Here is a 9,174-nt window from a genome sequence, read left to right on the forward strand (position 1 = left end):
TAGAAAGACCCACCACCCCCCAGACTCACTGCACTAGCTCTCACTTGACCAAAGCTTGCCCGGGGACCCACACCAATCCCGGGGGGCCAGGGTCCACGTTAGGGGGAGCTGGAACCACTGATCTCAATACACACAAGTCACACCCCTTCTGCCTGGGGACCCACACTCTTTCCGGGGCAATCGGCGGCCCCACAGGGTCCTCTTGATTGACACCTGTTCCCCAGTAATGCTCAGGCACCCCATACTTAAGCCAGGTACCATGGACTTAGCCAACAGCACGTGCTAGACAGAAGTTCCGTTGGTGACCCACCTAGCTCTGGGGCACCACCCTCTACACCACCTCAATGTACTGTGTTTCAAAGATCCCGAAGGCTCGTGGGACGTACCTGCTTGGGCAGATCAGCCTGGCCATAGCCGCACTGGTTCTTTCCCATTTAACCAGGTCGCGCGGGAAATGGACGCAGCTGCTTCGGCAGACGGCTTGGCCATAGACTCCTGCTTTTTTTGCCATTGAACCAGGAAGCGCGGCTGAAGGCTTGCAGGAAACAGACGCACCTGCTCGGGCAGACCAACCTGGCCTTAGACCCCCTGCTTTTTTCTCCATCGTGCCAGGACGCGTGGCCGAAGGCTTGCGGGAAACAGACGCACCTGCTCGGGGAGACCAGCCTGGCCTTAGAGCCCCTGCTTTTTCCCCCATTGTGCTAGGATGTGTTGCCGAAGGCTTGCAGTAAATGGATGCACCTGCTCGGGCAGACCAGCCTGGCCTTAGACCACCTGGTTCATTAAGTCCACAATTTCACGCCATCTCCAAAATCCTGATGGCAGGTCAGAGGCATTTGGCGCCAGGCACGTACTTCCAGGCACGGGACATCCCGACAGGTAGACCCAGGAAAGGTGATCTCCCGTCGGGCATGGCTTGGTGGGCTTGGGCCTTGGTCTAATCAACTACCAACTACATTAGGAGTGTTTAAATTACTATTTACTTTGGATATGTAAGGTTCTTTAAGTGTTAAAGACATGTTAGTATTTTTATCTTCCAAAATTGTAAGTTTTTGGTAACTTTAATTACTTTATGCAACAGAGCACAGGTTTTAACAGTTTATTAAATCATAAAGCAAGAGATAACATTGATAGCATTGCAACTAACTGTACAGTATTTTAATCACTTAAAAAAAAAAAAAAAAATATATATATATATATATATATATATATATATATATATATATATATATATATATATATAGTAAAATAAAATCCAACAATTATTTTAAAGGTTATAAAATAATTTATAGCATTTTAAAAGTAATGTATTTATCTTTTTAAATGTTCTCTGTCATTTTAATAAAAGCAGACTAACTTTTAATTCACAACTAATATTTGTACTGTAGACTATATTTATCTCAGTATTTGCTTGCTTGAGTATCTGTAGAGCTGCAGGATTTGTAGAGCTGCGCATCGATGGATTACTCTTCAGTGTTTGGACTCTCAGTAGTGATTATTAAACCACACTGAACTGAGCTAAACTAAATTGAACTTAAACACTAAAAACTAAACTACACTGTTTCAATTTACTATGATCTTCTATGTGAAGCTGCTTTGACACAATCTACATTGTAAAAGTGCTATACAAATAAAGGTGAATTGAATTGAGTATGTGTAAGAGAGTGATGTTTACAACTGTTGCAAGAAAACTCTAGAAAACATGTTGCTCTCCATGAACTACTATGGATGATTCTATAGTTGCAGGTACGTTTAGTGACCAAAGCCATCCTTTTTTCAGCTTTAAAAAAAATGACATTTTTGATTATTTAAAATAATGTGTTCATCACTGTAGGAAAATCCGTTTTTTCCTCGGGTCCCTTCACTCTAGTATTTTGTATCACCAGTGAGTGTCTGCATCAAGACCGTCCAAGCTTGGAAAAGATGAGAAGAAAATCAGCTGAATGGTTCAGTATGATTTTATTCTGACACAAGGAAGGGAAGAGCAATCTTATATACATATTGAGGGTCTGCCTGCAGCTGAGCCCTAACACAAAAGAATATTATCATAGAAGGAGGGAAACAACGATACAAAGACAGCTTACAACAATCAGGATACGTGAGAATGTGTGCGTGTAGGTATGCGCGCATCTGTGAGCGAGTCAGATAGTGACTTTTTCGCACCCAAAGGAGAGGAACGGAATGTTCCAGCCACACCGAGATAAGATGAACAGAATATGCATACCCACACATATTTCTGCAGTGTAAAGACACAGTAGAGAGAACAAGAAAAACAGTCTGTAAAAACAGTAGAATACACACACATAATAATCAAATCCTTCATATATTCTGCCCTATTCTCTGATAAAAATCGCAGGGAAAGATTACATTTTGTGTTTTTATGAGCATTACCCATCATCCTCCGCCTCATGGGTCATTCCGAGCGTTAATTCATCTCATCATTGCGCTCAGAGCTCCATTCAGGTAAGTCACGACTCATAATGATCGCATAATGTCTAAATGTTCAGCCTGATCTCACAAGAAAACGTAAATATTTTACGTTTTATCAGTTTAGTTGCTAATTCGTACGAATTCGTACGAGTTCAGTCTTACGAAATTGTACGATTTTAAAAAGGAGCCGTGGCACCTAACCCCACCCCTAAACCCAACCGTCATTGGGGGATGAGCAAATCATACTAAATTGCAGAAATTAGATCGTACGAATTCATACGAATTAGCCACTAAATCAAAAAGTTACGAATTGCCGTGAGATTGTGTTGAAATGTTTACATTTATGCCTTTCTCTTTGCAAGCATTAAACTGACATGTACATTTTAAAGCAAAAATCAAAACCCGATTATAGGTTAACATCTTATCATAGACAAAAGTTAAATAAAATGTAGGCTTGTGAAACATGCTAAACTTGGTTAACTTAGGTACTTAAGTAAAAGCTAGCTCTATTAAGAAAAAGAAATCCAAGACGTACTACTTTCGGTCCAAAAATGTAAAAAACAAAACATTTCAATCATGGCCATAACTACTAATAATTTAACATAATTTCAAGACTGTACATCGATGCATTTGGCCTTAAGTCTTTAGAGTTTGGCTATAATCAATACATTGCGTTAATATCAACAGGTGTAACGTTGGACATTATTAGTACAGAGATTCAAAGTATGAAATAATCAAATGACCAGTTATGCTTCCTAGTAAAAGGTAAATCTAGTTTGTTATCAGCTGAAGGTGATCTCACTTCCTTTACATGTGAGATCAGGAACCTCAGGCCCATGTTGTATGTCTTTTAACATGTAATAATAATAGTAATTACTATGTTCTACTCTCCTTGCAGATTTTCTCGAACGAGTCTTCTGTCACAACACACACGCACAAACACAGCCAACATCTATCTATCTATCTATCTATCTATCTATCTATCTATCTATCTATCTATCTATCTATCTATCTATCTATCTATCTATCTATCTATCTATCTATCTATCTTACTACCGCTGCTTGTGTGTTATAATTGTCCATCTGGCTGTTTGTCTATCTGTCTGTATCTGTTTGTGTTGCAATGTCCACAAAACATAAGGTTGACTTGCAGGACCCTCACTACCAAGATGGAAGACGAATGGCTCTTGAAATGAAGCTGGACCACATTCTAGCTGAAGCCAGGGTAGGTAAATAAATGAATGAATGTAGAATGCTGAAGATTGCATCCATATACATTGCATGACACAATTAACATCTTATAATGCTTATTGACATGGGCAAATGAGGTAATTTAATTTGGAAAAATTATATCAGAAATATTCACTGCAACACAGACAGCAGCTGTGGAGAGGAAACATCCATGCTCTGTACAAGACGCTCCACAGGGCTCTAAAAGGGAACATGGGTCGTGGCAAGCCAAGGGGGAGGCAAGGAGGACGGCGCCATGCTTCAGCAACAGGTTATATCTCAATTCCAATTGTAAAAAGAAATTAAAAAGCAAAAAAAAAACCTTTCAGTAGTGTTTTCTATACTAAAGTAGAATACATTGCAAAGTATGTATCTGAAATGTATGATTTTATAAATTGTTTGAGTAAAGACACAACACAATAAATGCAGGGATATCCTACAATAACGTGTTATTTTTCTATGTAATGTTTTACAGTCACACCCATCCCTGTTGAGTGCTCAGTGTCATCAAGTGTGGAGATTCCACTTACTGTACCCTCAGCAAAACTAAATCCTCAAGAGCAATTTGGTAAATCAAAATGATGAATTTAGGTTTAAATATGTAATCTATTCAAATGAAAGAAAAACTCCTTAGACTAAACTGGCAGCGCATTAGATGGTTTAAGAAGACCGTTTTGTGATTTAAGATCATTTGACATTGAATCATGCAGTGTGTTTTCTTAATATTGATCATTTGACTTTGAATTGATGCTCAATTAAATTTCTTCTATTTTGTGTACAGAAAAAAACATGGAGATACTTTCTGACATTTTAACATCATATCCTTCCTGCTGACCCTCAAAGAAGCTCTGCAGATTCTTAGTCTTTTCGGCAACAGAAAGCATCAGAGCGCTGGAAAGAAGCAAGACCATACAACCTCAAATGCCTTATTGAAAAAGAGGCCGTTGGTCATCCTTTGTGTTGTCTTTGCCACGAGTCTGCTGTTATTAGGTTGGTTTTCATTCATGTTGAATTGGGAATAAACGGACGACCGCATGATAAATTGACCAATGATAAATTGTGGACCATGTGTATATGAACTTTCTTGGTTTATTTCTTTATTCGTCATTCAAGTGCTAAACACTGAGCTACTATGCAGTCTTATAAAACAAATTTGAAACTAACATCTAAAAAATGTAATAACTTAGATTCTTTTTTGTTTGTTTTTATTAGGTGCAAAGAGTGTCTTCCTGTGGAGTGGTTCTGTGGAGACTGTGATGTACTGCATCAAAAAACAGTCACTCCACAACAGAGAATGTGTTCATGGATTTTTGGAAGCCATTCCTCCAACCTCACATGTTGTCAAAGGGGAAGATGGATATTTGGATATTGCATCTATAAGGAAGGTATGTGCTCACAAACACCCCAATTTTGCTGTCCATGTGTGTCTGCAGCCAGTTATACATTGTCTAAAATAATATTTTTGTCACTTTTTACCAGCTTTCATATTGCCAACTGTGAAGGTGGCACACTGCTCCTGTCAAGGCACAAACTTCACTGTGGTTCCAGGCAAAGCAGTGATTTTAATTACCATCAATGGTAACACACACACACACACACACACACACACATATATATATATATATACCTCTGGTATTGCATTTGTGATGGTTTTGTTGTTGTAGCACGATTGTTTGTAATTTAGCAACAAACCTAAACAATGTGTAATATCAATGTAAACTGGGATTATAAGAACTTGTGTTTCTCCCAACCATTCACAATGTGCAGAATTGTAAAATTATACAAATATGTGGTAAAACAGATTACTCCAGCAGGAGCTCCCTATTATTCTTTCCTTACCTTAAAGGGCACATAGGTTACCCCTTTTTTTCATATTTAATATAAGTCTTTTGTGTCTCCAGAATGTGTCTGTAAAGTTTCAGCTCAAAACACCCATCAGATTATTTATTAGAGCTGTTTGAAGTGTCTATATTATAGCTGGAAAAAAGGTTTTGCTGTTTTTATGTACTGGCCCTTTAAGGCTAGTCCTCCCCGCCCACCGTTCTCACGTGCCTGTCAGCAATCGCCACCCTCAGCTGCCTCAGGAAGCAGATCTTACAAAATGTGTGTGAGAAATACTACAGTAAGAACTTTAATAATCAGTATTTGATGCATTTTTTGTGGATTTGCAACAATGAGTCACACACAATGTCATTACAAAGTTCACGCACAGCAAGGACACAAAAATACATAGCGCACACACATACACACACAGAGAGAGAGCGAGAGAAAGAGACAGCGCGTTAAGCTTTGCACGCATATGTGACATGATACTGGTAATCTCCACTGCTGTATGAATATCTGTTATGTTAATGTACTAAATAAACCTGATTTAACGTCCACAAACTGCGATTGAAGCGTCTTCTCTAATAATTGTTCTGACACGCGGCTGGAGTCATAATAAGTTTTAATTATTATAAATTTGACTATGTTACTTATAGTTTACTTCTTGAATAAAATCAGTTTTTAATTTTCATAAAAAACAATTTTAAGTTAGTGTTATTAGCCTCCTTTCAGAAATATGTACTGTGTATTTTTTGATTGTCTACACAAAAAAACAAGTTATACAATAACTTGACTAACTATTCCAACTTTCCTAGTTAACATAACCTAGTTAAGTCTTTAAATTGCACTTTAATCTGAATCAAAGACTATAGAATACTTAAAGGGCACATAGGTTACCCCTTTTTTCATATTTAATATAAGTCTTTTGTGTCCCCAGAATGTGTCTGTAAAGTTTCAGCTCAAAACACCCATCAGATTATTTATTATAGCTGTTTGAGGTGTCTATATTATAGCTGGAAAAAAGGTTTTGCTGTTTTTTTTCTACTGGCCCTTTAAGGCTAATCCTCCCCGCCCACCATTCCCACGTGCCTGTCAGCAATCGCCACCCTCGGCTGCCTCAGGAAGCAGATCTCACGTAACGTGTGTGAGAAATACTACAGTAAGAACTTTAACAATCAGTATTTGATGCATTTTTTTGTGGATTTGCAACGAGTTCCTACATTTTCCAGTCGTTGAAAGTAAGACTTCCCTCTGTCAAAGCCAACCGATGGAAAAGCTTTGCGCATACATATTCTGACCAATCTGATGCAATTTGCTCTTCTTCTTTTTTTTTGGAGATTCATGGCTGTTGGTCGCATTATACTGCCACCATGTGGATGTAAGACATGTTCACTTAACATAAATGGTTTGTGGTTAGACAACACATTTGGATTTTGTAGGTTAAGACATATTTACGTGGACCTTAATAGAAAAAAACATTTCAAGTCAACAAAGACAATTATTTTATATAAACCAAATATAAATATATTATGTAAAGTGCACAACCTTTCTTGTTGGCGTGTAGATAGTAAGGAATGATTCATGTTTGGATGATTTTACTTAATTTATATACAGTTTTTGAGTATCTCTGAAACAACAATGTTGAAAGTTATAGTAAATACCTGCTATTGACATAAAACACACCGCCCCTTTTTTCCCTTTTATTTTAAATAAATGTAAACAAAGATTAAATGCAATTAATCTAACCTAACACTAACACTTAACCACTAAAATGACACTAAACACAATTAAGTAATTCAGCCCTTCACTCCACAACAAAACCTTTGTAATCCACTGAAAAAATATATATATATATATATTCTGCAGTAAAACAAATATTGAGATTTAAGCTCCAAAATCTTTAAATTGTGTTTGTGAGACAAGAAATGACAAATAAATGGAATTGGCATTGTTCGCCAGCTGACAGGAGACCAAAATCTTTTTGAACAAATTTACTACTATTGGTCATTTCCACACAGGTTAACCTGTTAATGTCAAATGAGCAGTTTGAACTAAATACACACTATGTTTTCTGCTTTCCACAGTTTTCTGTTGATTCTCATATAAATATCTGGTGTAGTAGATTCAAACCTGACACTAGCACACATGTAAAGGTCAAAACTCAAAATTGATTACTGATTTAAAAAGTTGCTTCACTAAATGTGCCAATGTTAAAATGACATTCATATCACATCATATAATTGAGCAAAATAAAGATTTGCAAAGCAGTAAAGCAAAGTTTTGACCCCAAAACCAAAAAGGTCCCCTCTTAGATAGTATGGAAAGACACACGTTTGGATGATTTCATATTTACAAAAATTTCATATTTTAAATAACACTGAAACCGTCTCATGTTACGTATGTAACCATAGTTCCCCGAGAGGGAACGAGACACTGCGTCTAACCAGAACGCTAGGGGAACACCTCTTTTATACGCGTCTTGGAGCACATGTGAAATCAATCTAATGTAATTAAGCAGTGTCGTCAGACCAGAGAGTATAAAAGCCTGCACTGAGCATTCAGTGTTAACTTCAAATTTGCTTGAAAGAAGTAACAGGCAGAAGAGAGTATGGCGGAAGACGCAGTGTCTCGTTCCCTCTCGGGGAACTGTGGTTACATACGTAACCTGAGACATTCCCCTTTTAGGGAACTTCAACACTGCGTCTAACCAGAACGCTAGGGGAACGCAATACCCACTAGGCCAGATTCACTGCTGACTGTGAACGCACACTACGCAGTGAGAACAGAGGACCCTGGTGAGGGGTCTACATCGAGTTGATAATGACGCACAAATGTATGTGGCGTCGACCATCCTGCCGCCAAACAAATGTCAGAAAGGGCAGAGCCCGAAATAGAAGCTTTGGAGGCCCCTACAGCCCTTGTGGAGTGGGCCTTAAATTTAGGTGCGGGACGTCCAGCAGCCTGATAGGTAACTGAGATAGTCTCAACTATACAATTACTTATTGTTTGCTTGTTCGCCGGTCTCCCCCTCGTTGAGGGTCCGAAGCAGACCAGTAACTGCTCACTCTTTCTCCAGTTGATAACCCGGTTAACATATGTATCCAGAGCCCTAACTGGGCAGAGTAAATTCAATTTCTCTTGGTCCGACGACTGAAATAGGGGCGGATTAAAGGCCTGCAGCACAGCAGGTCTCGCCACATGAGTGGGCACCTTCAGCACATACCCAGGTCTGGGATAAAGAAAGGCTTTAGACATGCCCGGAGCAAACTCCAGAAATGAAGGTGCAACTGACAGAGCCTGGAGGTCACCAACCCTTTTTAGAGAAGAAATAGCTAATAAAAAGCTGCTTTTTTCAGAAACTTATCTGAAGCCTCCTGCAGTGGCTCAAATGGAGGAACAGAGATGCCCTCGAGCACCAATGTTAAATCCCATGTCGGTACTCTGTGTGTGCTGACAGGCCTTAGCCTTATGGCTCCACGTAGGAAGCGACGAATTAGCGGATCCTGCCCTAGTGACTCATCATCTAGGGGGGAACAGTAGGCCGCTATAGCTGAAACATACACTCTCAGAGTGGATGCAGCTAACCCAGCAGACAGGCGATCTTGGAAAAATTCCAGCACTGAGGCTACCTGACAGCTGACTGGGTTCAACTGGTGTTCTCTACACCAAGCTGAAAAGAGAGCCCCATTT

This window comes from Danio aesculapii, chromosome 4 (genome assembly GCF_903798145.1).
Source record: "Danio aesculapii chromosome 4, fDanAes4.1, whole genome shotgun sequence".
NCBI lineage: Eukaryota > Metazoa > Chordata > Actinopteri > Cypriniformes > Danionidae > Danio > Danio aesculapii.